The sequence below is a fragment of the Cryptomeria japonica genome, chromosome 7, assembly GCF_030272615.1.
Source record: "Cryptomeria japonica chromosome 7, Sugi_1.0, whole genome shotgun sequence".
In the NCBI taxonomy this organism is placed as follows: Eukaryota; Viridiplantae; Streptophyta; class Pinopsida; order Cupressales; family Cupressaceae; genus Cryptomeria; species Cryptomeria japonica.
Genome location: NC_081411.1, coordinates 591,693,978 through 591,711,068, shown reverse-complemented (window position 1 = coordinate 591,711,068; position 17,091 = coordinate 591,693,978). Strand labels below are relative to the sequence as shown.

Below are 17,091 nucleotides of genomic sequence, written 5' to 3'. Positions count from 1 at the left end.
CAAGGAGGCTTCTAAAAGAACTCAATGCTACCTTTATCATTCTTATTCCTAAGATCTCTAGAGCTGATTCTCTTAATAAGTTCAGACCTATCAGCTTATGTAATTCTATTTACAAGAATATATCTAAGGTTCTTACTTCTAGAATGCTGGATATTCTTCCCCGCATTATTGCGGCTCAACAGAATGGTTTTGTCCCTAGTAGATAGATTTTGGATTCTATTATTTCTATTCATGAGAATATTCATTCTTTAACTGCTGCTAAAAAACAGGGCTTTTTTCTTAAGCTGGATATGTCTAAGGCATATGATAGAGTGAATTAGCAATTCCTTTTCAGAATTATGAAAGCTTTTGGGTTTGGGGAAAAGGTGACTCATCTTTGTTCTCAGTTAACTGGAGCCTCTACCTCTACAGTTATTATTAATGGATCCCCTTCCAGTTTCTTCAAAAGTTCTAAAGGCCTAAGATAGGGGGATCCCATCTCTCCTATCTTGTTTACTATTTTGGCTGAAAGTTTGGCTAGATTTATTATGAGAAATGTGGAAGAAGGGAAACTCAATGGCCTTAAACCTTCATCTTCCAACGTAACCTGTACTCATGAACATTTTGTTGATGATTCGATCACAATGGGAGAAGCTACCATTAGGGAAATGAGAAACATGATGAGTGTTATGGATTCCTATGAAACTGCTTCTGGTCAAAAAATAAATTGGGATAAGAGTTCTTTGTTCTTCATTAATACCCTTAAAGATAGACAAAGAAGGATTGAAAGAATCCTTGGTTGCAAAATTGGTGAGTTTCCTTCAACCTATTTGGGTCTCCCTCTATGTTTGAATCCTTCGGAGAATTTTTGGATGAAGCTGGTTGATAGATTCAATACCAAGTTGGTTGGGTGGAAAGGAGGCCCCCTTAGCCAAGCGGGTAAGGTGACGTTGCTTAAAGCTACCCTTCAAAATTTGCCTATCTATGCCATCAGTCTGTTTAAAATCCCCAGAAAGTTTGCGGAGGCAATTGAAAGAATTCAAAAAAAATTCTTATGGTCGGGAGTGGAAGATAAAAATAGAATCCCCCTTATTGCGTGGAATAATATTTGTACTCCTAAGGCGTATGGGGGTTTGGGATTAAGGCATATTATAACTATGAATAATGCCTTGTTAGCTAAACAAATTTGGAGAATGAAAGGGGAGGAAAGATAATGGAATTTAATTTGGAAAAATAAATACCTTTACATGCAACCATCTGAGGAAGGATTTATGGAAAATACTTTTTTTGTTGAAGGATCTACAATTTGGAATGCAGTTCAAATGGCTAAAGATTGGGCAGTAGCTGGAAGAATGTGGAAATTGGGGAATGGGAGAATTATTAGATTCTGGGAGGACAGATGGCTTATGGATAAACCGCCAGAGGAAATTCCTATCCTTAAGGAATGGAAAGATTGGTTCAAAAGTAGGTATGGAGGCTTTGTTAGAGACTACTGGAGAAATGGCAAGTGGATTGAGTTCAGCCAGCTTTGTCCAGGATTAGAATTTCTAGAGATTCTGATTTCTTCTAAAATTTTTATGGACAACGTTGAGGATTGTTTGATTTGGAGGGAAACTTTAGATGGGAAATATTCTGTGTCTTCAGCAGTGTCTATCCACAACAAAGTTCTGGATGAGATCCCTTTGTGTGCTAAAGTGTGGATAAAGAAGTTGACACCCAAAATTAATATCTTCTTTTGGATTTTTATCCAAAATAAGGTGTTAACTCTTTATAATCTCCATAAATGTGGATTTTTTTTTCCTAACAGGTGTTCTCTTTATTGCAGGGAGGAGGAGTCTGCTTGTCATATCCTCTACCAATGTAATTTCAGTCAGGAAATCTGGAATATTATGTGTAGTAGTTGGAAGTTGAGTTGGGTTTTCCCGAACTCTTTGGAAGAGTTCTGGCAGCAATGGTATTGTCCTACTTCCAATTCTAAGAATGTTGAGCTTTGGAAACTTACTCTACCTAATGTTATATGGAACATCTGGAAGGAGCGTAACAATAGGATTTTCAAGGATAAAAGTGCTAACCCTCAAGTGGTGGTGGATAAAATCTATAGAGGGATTTTTGAATGTTTAAATGGAATTGATCATGGTTTAGCTGCTAAAGAAGACTTTAATGAAAGATGGAATTTATCCAATAACATAATTAATGTGGGTAAGGGTAGGGATGGTCTTGTTTGGTGCTTTCCTTCTCAGGGATGGATTAAGGCCAACTTTGATGGGGCGTCTAAGGGGAACCCAGGGAAAGCTGGTTATGGGGGCATTGTCAAGAATTTTGCTGGAAGCTGCCTTGTGGCAGTTGTTGGACCCTTGGGTAATCAAACTAGTCATTATGTTGAAGAATCTGCGGCTTTGAACACTTTGATTATTGAAAAAGATCTTAATCATGATAATCTATGGTTGGAAGGAGATTCACTTAACATAATTAAATGCCTTATGGGAGAAATTGAGCCTTCATGGACTATAGAAAATATTATTTTTAAAGCTAGAGAAATAATTGCTAGCTTTAAATTTATTATCATAGAACATGCCTTTAGAGAAAAAAATGGGGTTGTGGATGGGTTAGCGAACCTAGGCGTAAATTCCAAAGCTCAATGTATATGGAATGGGGAAGTTAATATGGATTTTAATATTAAAGAACTTATCTGAAATGACAGATTCATGGGGAAAGAGGGATCGCATGATTAATCATGAATGTTGTAATGAGTAATATTCAAATATTTAGAAAGGTAACGATGACATGTTAGAAGGCAGAGTCCTAATCAAGAATATTAATTTTCCGCACACTTTGTGGGTATGCATTTTCAAAAATTCGACTGTCATTGGGAAGAAAGGTCTGAAGTTGTAGAAGAAGAGAAATTGTAAATCGAATTCTAAAATGGGGGTGATCAAAGAAGAGAGGAACCTGATAATATTTCTACATGGAAGGAGATGCCTAAGGTTTGGGCAAAGCTGGAGAAAGGATTCATGATGAATTTCATGGAAAAGATGGTCGACTATGATAAAGTCAGAGTTAACCTAGCGGTCACCAAAGTCACTGAAAACTGGATAAACGACCCCTTCAAAATTCATGGTGTTAGGTTTAAGCTAGATGTGGATCTCATTGCGACTGTTACAGGTATGCCCCACTCTGGTCTTAACTTCTTTAGAGACCTGAAAGTGTCTAATAATGTAGTTAAGCTTTTTCCGCGTAAAGAGAAGAGAGAGCAAAAATAGGAAAAGCTACGGGGGGGGGGGGGGGGTTGGTATTATGATGCTTCCAATATTAAGAAATTCTAGGGTTGTGTGCTTAATGCAATTATGGAATATATTACTGTGGAGGGTCATTTTACCAGGGTCCACACATACCATTTTGTGCTTTTAAATTATTTTAGACATGAGAAGAGGATTTCTTTGCCCTATTACCTCTTTAGGTCTATGTCGTGGTCTCTGAATAAGCATAGCAAGAACCCTTCTTTATCTGTGCTTCATAGCGGCCTTATTTTGCTCATTCATGAGCATTGGAAGATATTGGCTATCCAGGAAAACAAGAGATTGTCAGTGTCACCGAGGAAAGGAAAGAGAAAGATGGAGGAAGGCGGGCCTAGCAAGGATGAGGGTACATAGACCAAAAAAGGTAAAAAAGCTACTATGGAGAAAATTCAAGAGGACAAGGGTAATCAAAAGAATATGAAGATTGATTCAGAGGACATTGGAAAAGATGGAAGTGAGATGGATACCGATGAGTCTGAAGGAGAGGAGAGATGGAGGGAAGAGGAAGGAGGAGCTAATGAAGTTTCTGATCAAAATAGTCTGACCCACAGTGTGAGTATAGGAATTGTTAATAGCCAGCCAATGGAGGAGAAGTACAAGATTAACGAGGAAAGGGAAATGGAAATTGAGCAGGAAAAGGACAAGGAAACTGAGCAGGAGAAGGACAAGGAGAATTCGAGCAGGTATCAGGATAAAGCTGGAGAGGGGATAATTCTGGATAAACTCAAAAACCAGTCTGAGGCTCGCATGGGTTTTGATAGGTGGGTTTATGAAGGAATCAAGAATTTGGAAAAAAACTGATAAGCAACAAGAAGAAAAAGGTAAGAAATCTGAAATAAACAAGGAACAGTGGAAAAAAGGAATGGAGGAAAAATTGGAGAAGATGGAAGCTTAGATTTTTAATCTAGAGGAAGGAAAAATAGCTATGAAAAACTTTCTGCTAATGATTTTGGATATCCTTACCTCTGTGACTAATAATTTAGAGGAAATTACCAAGTTCCTTGATGGTTCCAGCACCCCCAAACCTATTGTGGATCTAGATATTGATGAGGATGCTATCGAGGCAGGAACAGTGGAAAGTGTTCCTGGTGGTGCGACGAAAAGAACAAGGGCAAGCATGACAAAAGCTGATGCGACCTCTTCCAAGGATATCCCTAAGCTTAGGGATAATATTAAAGATTTTCAAGGGATTAGCAGAAATTTGGCTAATGCCCTAAAAAACATTAAGTAATTTTTTTTCTGTCTCTTTTATGTTATGGTTGGATGTGGTTGGTTTTGTTGGGCTTTTTTGCTGATTTTTGCCCATAACTGTGCTAGTTTTTTGGCAGTTTCTCTTTTCTTGTTGCTTAATGCTATTATCTTTTAAGGATCTTTTGTAAAGAGTTTGAGGATCCCTTCAAAACCTGCTTTTCCCGTAATCAAAAACATATAACAAGATTTCTTCTATGAAAGGTGAAGGGAACGACTCATGTATACATGCTTTATTCAATTCCAAAAATCTACACATACTTGGATTTCTCTTATCTTTTTATTTTATATCACCATCAAACTTATCTATTATGAATCTTCTACTAGTTTGATTATTGTAACTGCCAACTTTTTGCCTGACTCTATCTTCATCCATTTCTTCATATTAGGATTTAGGTTATATGGTCTTTTCCAATATGGTTTGGTATCCTCCTTAAATTGTATTTTCATGGTCCATGTAAGCAATCAAAAATTTGAATGAAAACACGATGTAGTAGACTAATTAGGCAATCACAAAAACCCACATCTATCACACAAATGTCAATTGCAAATGAATAAAGAATGCATAAAAGAATTAACAATCAAATGAAATGAATTAAAGAAAATCAAACTTCATTGGTAATTCCATTCATCTAGCCTCCATTGTCATTGATTTTTAAAGAAAATCAAACTTCATTGCTAATTCCATGCATCTAGACTCCATTGTCCTTGTTTTTCTTGTGTTGAAGTATCGCTCTCAACATCATACTTAAGAAAACTTGCAAAATGGATGCACAAGAATACAAAGATGGTGGTTCCTAATAATGAAGATTGAGATTGAATTTATAGATTTTGAGAATTTGGTTTGACGGTTGAGATTGATTTAAAAACAAATTTGATCAATGATTGAGATTTGTTGAGAGAGATATGATTTAGAAGTAAGTGGAATTGATTTAGTAGTTGACTGATTTGAGGAATTGCTAAAAAGCGAACTATGAATGCAACTGAAGAATTAATTAGCATTACATAATTAAAACAATTATTTAATTATGCATAAAAGTGATAAAACAAATATTTTATTTGCTTTTAGAAGAATTTGAATAGAAAAGGTGAGAGATTAAATGAGTTATAGAATTCATTTAGTTATGGAAGAGAAAAATAAATATTTTATTTATTTTAAAAGGAATTTGATTAGAAAATGTAAGAGATTAAATCAATTAAAGAATTTATTTAATTATGGAATAGAAAAACAAATGAAATAAAGATTTTATTTATTAAAAGAGGAAATCGATTTCAAAAAGCGAGAGATTAAATGAATTAAAGAATCTATTTAATTATGGAAGATAAAAACAAATGAAATGATGATTTTATTTATTTTAAGAGGAATTTGATTAGAAAAAGGCAAAGATTAAATGAATTAAAGAATCAATTTAATTATGGAAGAGAAAAACAAATGAAATAAATATTTTATTTGTTCTTAGAGGAAGTTGATTAGAAAAACAAGAGATTAAACTAATTAAAGAATTCATTTAATTATGGAAGAGAAAAATAATAAAATAAAATAAATGATTTTATTTAATTTAATAGGAAATTGATTAGAAAAAGTTGTTGGTTGAACAAAAGCAAATGATTAAATCAATTAAAGAATTCATTTAATTATGGAAGACTTAATTAGCTAATTAAATAATTAAAATAATTATATAATTATGAGAGAAAATAAAGATAGATTTAATTAAATTATAAAGATTATTTAGTTTAAGTGATGTGAAAAGGAATTAATCAAATATTAATTTTTTTAAATTAATATTTAAAAATTACTAAAATTAATGCTTATAGGCATGACAAAATTTTAGGTGTCTACAATCCATACTTCTTCCTCAATACCATTCATTTTTGTAAAAGTCTAGGGAAAAAACCCTCAATATTTTGTTAATCATTCAATAATTGATGCGATAATTGGTTCTTCCCAATAGTCCCATATTTTCCCCATCTTTAGACTATCTAATGTAGCTATATTTTCAACTTAATGGTTGATTGTAATTATGATTATCAAAGTTTGGCTTGAGTTCTAGTTTCCATTATCCTTCTCCTATCTGAAATGAAGCTTGGGGTCTGCCTCCTCGCATCATCTTTGTGAACTTTACAACATCCATTGTGTGTTGGTTGTGCATGTTTATCCAACCACTCTACTAGATTCCATACTCCTTGACTCTGGGGTGGTGGATTCGGCTCTAAGGATACATTCTTTGGTACATTATTCAATATGATCTCTTTGATTTTTCTTAGTATCTTATGTATCTATTTGTTTTCATTCCAAAATGAAAAAGTATGGATAAAGTCTTGTCGAACATCTTCCCATTCCCTAGTTTCCACTTTTCCTTCCTCATTAATATACCATGTTTGACCACTAGTATTAATGTCCAATAGAATAATTGTATGACATAGAGCAAGTGATTGTATTCTCTATCTCTTGTCCATGTAGTAGCACAAGTGTAGAGATTATGTTTCAGGGTTATTATTCGTTGGTATTTGAGATGATGGGGTATTCTCCTTCTTTTTGTAGGTATTAGGCTTTAAGGAGAATTTTGAGCACATGATCTAGTCCAAGATAGTGTTATTATGTGTGTTCTACCAACATGTAGTGCCAGAAAATAATGTGTCTTGTAATGTTGTCATCCTCACCTTTTTTTCATTGAATGTTTTCTCCATTTTTGAAATATATTCACCAATATCTCCAACTCTACAAAATCTTGCTAACTTAATATGGTAGATACCTTGTTTGGTTTTTTGTGTGTCTGATACTAGTTCTTCATTATCTGAGGTTGTAGGGGTATGGCTCCTATTCTGAATACTCAGTCGAATCCAAAGAGTGATTGTTGTGGTTTTGGTGTGGAGGTCTAAGATATATTGCATAAGTGTTGGGAAGTGTTATTTTGAAGAGGTGCAACATACAACCTATCTTCAATGCTTAGTGGGATACACTATTTGTTCATTATCAACAAAATATATATTTTTAGTCTCAGGATCTATTATATTGTTCATTATTCTTGAATGTGTTGAAAAGCTTCTTCATTTCTACCACTTTAAAATCTACATATTGTTTAATGCCCTTTACATTCACCTCAACAATGTTCTAAGTGCCTAATGTCTCCATTTTGGAATCATCAACTAGACTAATATTCATTGGTGTTTTAACAAGCTTCTATCTCCCTAACTTCTCCCATGCGGTGGATAGAATAGAATGATTTTTAGAACTGCACCTAAGTCCACCCTAATGTACTCATCTTCTAATATCTTGTTCCAAGGTATTTCCTAATTGTTGCTTGCTTCTTTCTTCTCTTCTTTTTTCTTTGGTGATTTATCTTTCACAATTCTCTTGCTTTTAGACCTTGAGGGGGATGGGTCATGGTTTGAGGGTCGCGACTCCTCAAAACTTCTTTTTGTCCTCCTATTAATAAATGAAATTTCATTAGTTTCTATACTTAATGCTTGAATAATTTCCTCTTTCTTATTTCCTTCCTCCTTTAAATTATTTATACTTTTGTTAACTAACTTCCCCAAATACTCATTAGTTACAAATAGGAATTTATCTAGAATTGTAGGAACTCCTTACACATGTCATCTAGTTTGATTGCAATATTGCTAAAGTACATTTTAGGTTTAGGATTTTGTAGAAAGTTGTGGTAGGGTAGGAGCCTCTTCGCTACTAAATTCCCCTAACAACAATCTTCTTGATCTTCTATATCCTTCCAAATTATTCTCCAATTTTCTTAGCAACTATTCTTCTTTATTCCAACATGAATTTGTCCTTTTTAGGATCTTCTCCTCTTTGTTTTTATTTCTTTTCTCTCATTTCTCAGTAGCAGCCACATTGGTGTGCTCAGTGTAGCACCAATATTGGTGTTGTCAAGTCTTGCCTTCGTCGCCATCTCCACTCTCCTTCTATGTCTTTACTCTCTTTCCAACTTCTATATTTGTCTTCTTTCTATCTCATTAGGGCCAGCCTTTCTTTCTTTCTTCTCTGTTTCCGTTTTCTCCTTAATCTCTCTTGAATTATTTTTCTCACCTTTTTCCATGGGGCTTTAAGATTTGGGATTGGATTACTCCTATTTTCGGTCACTTGGTGGAAATCCAGTTAGTTGTACTAATGGTCACATCCTTTCATAGGTCTCTCTAGACCTTTTCCCCATTTTTTTTCCCATCTGCTTTGTGCCTAACCCTCATCACAAGGTAGAGATCATGAAGAATTTTTTTGTTTGATCATATCTCTTATTTCATTTTTTGTTTCTCTCTTGATCTGATACTAGTTTTAGGATGTGAACATTTTCTCAACAAAACTTAACCAATGTCTCAACAATGGAGCCAATGTTAGCAATAAATCTAAGGGATATAGATTGAAGTTCCATAGCCAAATATTTTTTGATGATGTAGTATTCTATGCTAGATTCAATCCTATTGAGGCAACAAGGAAAGGTATTCTAGGTCCTACTTAGTTGTAAATTAGAATAAATTATCACATACACATAATAGACCAAAAATCTTGGAATTATTTGCATTCATATATCAATATATATCCGTTGCATTCCTTATATCTCATTTATATGTATATCTTATCTATATCTTCTATATGTCTCATCTATTCTGGTGAATAAATATTTCCTATCTATTTACATCTACAACAAGGGACATGACCCTTAGATGATATCCCTAAAGTACAACCTATCTTACAAAGCTTCTATTCTAGACCCTCATTTTCAATCCGCTAGTGCCCATCTTTGGTCTTGTGCCCATGTACTAATTTCTAGCCAACGACCATCTAAGAGCCCTTCCAATTAAATGAAAGCTCACCAAAGAACGATTTACAAAATCTTAAAGAATTCCTTTTCCCCAATATAGTTAAAATATGAGAAGAATGATAAAAAATAACTCCTAATGTACGAGTGATGTACACGACTCTACAAGTTCCACCTATGTTCAATTGAAGCTTATATTGCATAGATGTATTGAAAGCCTTAGGAAATGAAGGCAAATGTGTGATTTTTCATTTACCCCTTTGAAATGAGAGAGAAATTATGTAATCTTTCATATATCCCCTGTGACCTTTCATGTCCTCTTGATGGAAAAGTTAGTGGGATCTTTCCATCCTCTTGGAATTAGACATAAACACAAAACATAAATATATAAAATGAATTTTCCACTGAACTCTTAGATGGTTTTCTTGTTCTCTATCCTTTTGAGGCCATAAATTTTGCATAAAGGCTTGAAACAACATTACATTTTTTAAACATTCATATTTTTTTTGTAAAAAGAATACAAATACTCAAAACAAATGAATATTTAACTTCATAGTGTAAAAACTAGATCCATTTCATAAGTAGGAGATATTTTCCACAACAAGTCAAATTCTGATATTGCTATCATGATTCAACTGTGTAGTTTTCGAGTCAAACTCATTGACCCATGTTTAATGAGTAGTGGTTCACAAGAACCCATCTCTCATGAGATAGAATGGTCCACTTAGCACTCATTGTGTCTAGGTGATGCTCATAGATGTGAAGCAGTGGGCCTTCCTTGGAGGTCACCCATCTCAATACTACTCCAACTAGATGGTCACAGAGGTGACCTCCCAAGAAGGCTTAACGATTCACCTTTGTGAGCATCACAACCTTACTCTACATGCTACACCTTAATTTTCTAGTCATTCTTTACGTCCAATTTCAATTTTAGTCTTATGTGACTTACATGAATATTTTATGTCCCAACCCTCAGTACTTAAGACTTCTCTTGCTAACATTAAATTTCATGTAATTACCCATAAATACAAACAAATGACTATGATTGAAGGACCCTTAACATTCCTACCACCTTACCTAGTAGTTCTTCTAATCTATAAGAAATGCAAAATAACATAATAAAGGAAAGATCTAAGAAGCCATGTTAATTAAAAATAATAAGTAATTTTTCATACACTACAAGATATTTCAAGAAAAAAACTTGTAATTATGCAACATCACCAAAAATATATTATTAAAAAAGACAATTAAAAATAATGAGAAGATATTTTTTTCTAAAATGTCAATTTCTCCAATTCAATTTGCATCAACATAGATAATAATATTCACTTTCCTTCCCATAATAAATCCCTCATGGTAGCACATAAAATACTTGAATTAATTACGTTAATTAGTTACCATCATCAAGTGCAACAAGAAAGGCTTTAAAGATCTACTGCTTTGCATCTTCTTAGTCTTAAATCAAAATTCAAAATAGGGTGAAATTCTTGTTCTGAATAAGAGGTTACAGTGACATGGTTTCCGTGGATATGAGTTCAGAAATACGGTGCATACTTCTTATAATACCAATTATGGGTTTCTGGCTCAAATAGGAAATATATTAACAGAGTTTCGTTGTCCCTAAATTTAGCTCCATTAAAACACAAACGACTTGGGTTCCATTGTGTCATTGTGTTCTTCACAGCTAGTGCAATCACCCTTCCTTCATCAGATATTTCAAGATAAGCTCTCTATGTAGTATGTATTCAGTTACTGAGAGTTCTTATCATTGTATTCAGATATTTGTGAGGTGATTGATAAACAGTATGTTATTTGTCTTTGGGTCAGTCTTGTGTTAGGTCAATTAGCAGCACCATGAATGAAGGATTAAGGTCTTATAATCTATTGAATGTCCTTTCCCAAGGTTATTATATACTTTCTTTAGATATACAATGTCATTTCTTGGCTAGAACAATTAGCAGGCCAATGGAGGAAGCATTGAAGGTCTTATAATGTTTATGGATTACAGATTTAAAAATCATTTATATGGGCGTTGCATTTCAAGGTTACTGTGTTCTTCAAGGTTTCTTGACCGCCATTTTCCCATAGAGGGAGATTGAATTCTTGTTCTGAAAAAGATATGAGCTCAGAAACACAAGCAACTCGGGTTCCATTATATCATTTTCATTATTTTGTTCTTCACAGTTGGTGCAACCATCCTTCATCAGATATCTCAAGGTTAGCTATCTATGTATTCATTTACTTAGAATTCATATCATTGTATCGTCCATGAGCATAGGTGATTTGTGAGGGTATAGAATTACAGAATGCAATTGTCAAATGGTTAGATTATTTTGCAAGAAAGAATATGTTATTTGCCTGTGGGTCAGTCCTGTGTTAGGTCCTTGGACTGTATAGATTTTCTTTCTTTTTTGAAGTTATTACTTGGCTAGATCAATTAGCGGCACCATGAATGAAGTATTGAAGGTTTCATAATCTATTGGTTGTCCTTTTGCAAGATTGCTATATGTTTACTTTATTAGATATATTATGTCATATCTTGGTTAGACCAATCAGCAGGCCAATGAAAGAAGCATTGAATGTCTTTTAGTGTTCATGGATTACAGATTTGAAAATCATTTATATGGGTATTGTATTTCAAAGTTATTGTGTACTTTTCTGAACATACAATGGTATGTCTTAGTTTCCATGAGTAAATTCTGGTCCAAGACTATCAAGATTCCAAAAGCTTGTGCTCTCGATTCTCATGTTATGTCCAATTTTACGACGTTTACATGGGTGAAAGATGCTATAAATCGTCAAACTCTATTAGGCCACAGAAGTATTTTTGTCCTTGTGATGGTAGCTAACCTTCTTCTGCCTTCAACAATGACAGAGCGCCTCAGAATTGTAGGCAGTCTATATTTTTCTGAGTTAATTGTTGACTTGTTCTTGTTTAATTTGCAGTTACGTTAGAGGAGGTGTTGCTGGACACAAATTTAAGGATTCCTTTGCGCTTAGCTGGACATAAAGATGATAGAGCATGACCAACAGGAATGTGCTTAACAGAGGCAAGTGCAACAAAACCAGGAAATTCAAGATGTTGTCCTCTTACCTGATGAGGTGTTACTGTTGGTGCTACTGTCTTCTCAAAGATTCAGATGCAAAGACAAGGAATCTCTGCAATCTTCTTTCGAAGACAGTCTCCATACACAACGGAAGGGAATTGAATATTTAGATAGAGCCCAAGGAGCTGCGGTAAGATGCCAGGCACCTGCACAAAATGTCTAATGGTCTGCAAAATCAATGGCCCTAGTTGACAACATTCATAACCCAGTTTTAACAAAGACCATGAAAGTGAATGCTGAGTTTATGAACTACTCCCAGCCCATTTAATCAGATCACATGGTATATGAGAAGTTCATTACAGATTAGGATATTTTACTGTTTGCCAAAGGTATCAACTATAAACAAGGACTAAATGTTGCAACACAAGGCATCCGTTGCATCTTCAATGGCACAATAGAAACTACTGTAACTCTATTTGCACTCTGCACAACAGATCTTTAGGTGTGAGCATCCAGAAGAAGAAGAAGTACTTCATCAGTTGCTTGGATACAAAATCACTCTGTCAATCCTTGGAAACCCTATTCCTTCTGTTGTTTATCATGACATCCCACCATCTTATCACAGACCTCTGCAGTATGCTCATGTTAGAACTGCAGAAAGCAAGATGAAACTATAGAAAGCAAGATGAAACTATGTGCCTCCAGCATGGTGTTTATCTCTGGATCCGGCCCATTCTCGCAGCGGATCAACCTGGGTTCGCTCCAATGGACGCATATGCTGCCAGTTCAGTCGTCAACTATCCAGCAGCAGCGTAAGATTTTATAATTCTTATTATTGTTATTATTCCAAACACTATTCATTTTCCAGTTGCAGTGATAGATTGTGGCATTGCAGATCGCAGGGCCTGCAATATGTTAGGTTCAAGATGGTTCCGTGTGGGGTAAATTTACTGCATACGCATCCATGAGCTTCAGAAATGCTTACTCTTATTATCTCAGGAGGGCCTCTTCAAGTTGGTTTTGTTGATACTCAAGGTAAAACATACACCTGCCTTCTTTAAACACCTGCTTTATTTCCTTCCCCGAATCATTAAACACCTGCTTTATCAAACTAGGTCAAGCTTTCATCGATATTTTGCCTCCTGGAGATGTCACCATATTTTCGAGGGGGATACTGCATTTTGAGCTTAATGTTGGAACTGAAGAAGCTAATTATATCTCTGCTCTCAACAGTCAAAATCCTGGTGTTGTGGTAGGGAAAACACATTTATTTACTTGTCAATCTGCTAGATACTCCATTTTACTAGTATCATAATAGTTTACTGTTGATCATGGCAAACAAGCAGCGTGTCAATATTGAAGCTTCCATTGAGAAGTGTGGCAACAGCTTTCAACATCACCCAACAAGCTGTAAAGAAATTAGATCCAACGATATATGCCAGTGATTCCCACTCCCCCACAATAAATGGCGTCCATTGGGAACGATATGCACCGACCCGGCATAATGTGAGCAGATATCCATTGCCATGGGCGAAGAAACAGGAAGCAGAGTTTTCACACTGTGCTTCCATGGCCAGGGAAAAGTTCCAATGGATGATGTATACCAATGTGGGTGAGTTTGTATTCTCTGATTCTTGGTTGAATGAGCAGGTGGGTCCTGAGGACAAGGGCTTTCAGGAAGTAAAACCTAGCTGCAAGGATCTTACTTCAGGGGCTCTCTTGAAAATGGTTATGAGTCTAAGTTCACAGAGGAACAGCCTTCAAGAATTTCCGAATCTCATATCGGGCAACTTTCCTTCAAGTGTAGGAATTTTGGGCCATCAAGGCTTACCGAACACCCTGAGAGAGAGGCAGTAGAAAAGGTTCAAGTCCATACTTTTGTTGGAAGTTAGTGCTTCAGAACACTTGAAGTACTTGCAGTTAGTTGTTGATCTAATTTTGGTTAATTTGCAGTTACGTTAGAGGAGGTGATATTGGAAACAAATTTAAGATTCTTTGTGTTTAACTGGAGGTTTGCAAGAAGGATTTGGAAGAAAGACAATAGAGTACAACCTACAGGCATGTGCTTCGCAGAGGAATCATTTTCCAACCACTTAATCTGACTGTGCTGCACAGCCATGGATTTTTATTCATCCAAGATGTTGTCCTCTTACTTGATGAAGTGTTACTATTGGTCCCACTGTTTTTTCCAAGATTCAGATTTAGAGACAAAGAATCTCTGGAATGGTTCTTTCTCAAACAATTTCTATACACAACCGAAGGATATAGCCCAATTTTCCCACTGCCTTTTCAAAGCATTTTTGCCTTTGTATTGTTTGTGTTTTTGATTTTTTGTTTATTGGCTTCTTTGGGTTTGTTCTTGGTTTCTGATGTGATTCTTATCTTTTTCTTTTTATTATCAAATCCAAAATCCAATTTTAATTTCAACTCAGCCCATCCCTTCTTATCACCTTGAGAATCTTTCTTAGCATCTTATTTCAAAATATTTTTTTTGATTGTTATCCGTAGTTTCTCTTTCTCTGTATTTATTTTTTCATAATTTCTTTTACGATGATAAAGATTCCTAAAGTCTCCAACTAGAATTCATTTATATTTTTTGCAAGTTTAAAACCCTGTCAATGTTTTTTTCGTAGTTCCTGCTCTTCTTGTTTTTCTTTTTCTTTTCTTCGTTTTTCAGCTTGTCGAGCAGCCTATCTTTCAATCTGTCTAGCTTTTATCGATTTTTGTGCTCTTGGAACCTTTTCTTTAGTTTTTGCACTCTTTCTAAGTGTTTCTGCTAATTTTCTACCTTGAATGCCTTTTCCAGGTTCTTAACTTCCTTTGGAGTAGTTGCGGATTCTAATTTTTGTAATCTCTGTTCTTTCGTCTTTTGTCTTTCTTGTTTTCGTTGTCTCCTTTCCTCTTTGATTTTTCGAAATTCTGAGAGTTTGCTTCTTCTTTGGATGTTCAATTTCCTTCAGTTTGTATAAAAACTGTTTGAGAAAAAACATTGCAGAGATTCTTTGTCTTCAAATCTGAATTTTGGAGAAAGCGGTGGGACCAATAGTGACACTTCACCAGGCAAGAGGACAACATCTTGGATGAATTAAAATCCATGGCTTTGCTTCATAGTCAGATTCAGGGATTGGAAATGATTCCTATGTGAAGTACTTGCTTGTATGTTGTACTCCATCATCTTTCTTCCAAATCCTTCTTGCAGACCTCTAGGTAAGCGCAAAGGAATCCTTAAATTTCTGTCTGATAACAACTCCTCTAACGTAACTCTAACTTAACCAATGACAAGTGAACAACTTACTCGGAAAAATTAGAATAGGGAATGCCTAAAATTCTCAGCTGCTGTCATCTATTGCAAGCACAAGAAGGTTATCCATTATGGCTACATATTACAAGGACAGAAATACTTCTGTGGCAGTACCAGCGTTTGAGGATCCATATCATCTTTGACTAATACTTCTGTGGCAAGTTTCCTTCAAGTGTAGGAATTTTGGGCCATCAGGGCTCACTGAACACCCTGACAGAGGGGTAACCCAAAGGTACACTGCAGAGAGAGGCAGGAGAAAAGGTTCAACTCCATAGTTTTGTTGGAAGCTGCCTCTACTTCATTGTTTAATGTAATACACCGTTTCCAGCTGAAGAAGGGATACAGGACATTGTATGTGCAGTCCTCCATGGCAATGATAAATCATTATAAATATTAGGCATCTATTGAGTTTAAGGTCATGTTTAGGAGGCGAGTATCTGCCTATGTTATGGATTGGAGTGAGTCTAAATATTCTGCTTCTCAGGACAGAACACCTGGCCTTAGCAATAAGGCCATTCAGCCAGATGATTGGGAACATAGATTTTGTGAGGTGATAGATACTGCATTGAAAGATTTTGCAATTAGGGTGTTTTGAATCTTTAGATTGAGTAATTAGCGAACTTCCAAATTAGAATGGCAGTTATAAATCTAATGTTTAATGCTCATATACCTCAAATTCTGTTTACTTGTATATAATAACAAATCGGTATTTTAGGGGTGATTCATTGCCCCAGGTTTAAACTTGACAATTTGAACTTAATGCCAAAGGCAAAGAGGGTAGATCAATCTGTTACAGCATAAGCCGTATTTGAAATCATAAATTAAGTAAAAGAGCATAACTGTACCATGATATGTTTCACCAGGACAAGTCTTCCAGGACAAGTCTTATTTGAAAGCATTTGGTGAAAATAAAAGTGTTAAATTTTTTATGGTTATAATCTCAAGACTAAAAGTTTTCCTTACTGTTCACCCCAGATTTCCTTCCTGCATTTCCTTCAAGTTCCTTCCTGAATAAGTCATTGTAGATGTTGAACTTGAATAAGTCGTTGTAGATGTTGCTTGCTTGCTACACTTCTGCATATAGTTAACTTCTGATGGGCACAACTTTATTGATAGGGTTTATAATCAAGCTAACTCAAAATTTTCTAATTCACAAGGTGTTGGTTGTTGCATGATCTAATTCACAATTTTTTTAATTTTCTTTTTAAAATTGATTAATTTTGATTAACGAATAAATTTGGAGATTAACTGGTTCCAGGCTTCCAGCTGGTCAGTCCACAAATGAGAATCCTCACCTCAAGAATCAAGATAACCAATCCATCAGTGTGCACCATCGGAGTACTCCATGTGCCCAAATAGTTCGTAGACATACCAAATTGAGATATTGGTGATAATTGGATTTTGTAGCTTGTGGTGTTTATGTCACATATTGGTGATAATGTTTTCAA

At 35.1% G+C, this 17,091-nt stretch overlaps 1 long non-coding RNA gene across 1 annotated transcript; it reads left to right on the top strand.

Moving 5' to 3' along the window:
- The first annotated feature begins 10,755 nt into the window (after positions 1-10,755).
- LOC131857217 (uncharacterized) lies at positions 10,756-16,498 on the top strand. The gene is made up of 4 exons (XR_009358610.1): positions 10,756-11,512; positions 12,242-13,154; positions 13,238-13,377; positions 13,458-16,498. It is a non-coding gene; the product is annotated as an uncharacterized LOC131857217 (long non-coding RNA).
- The last annotated feature ends 593 nt before the right edge of the window (positions 16,499-17,091 follow it).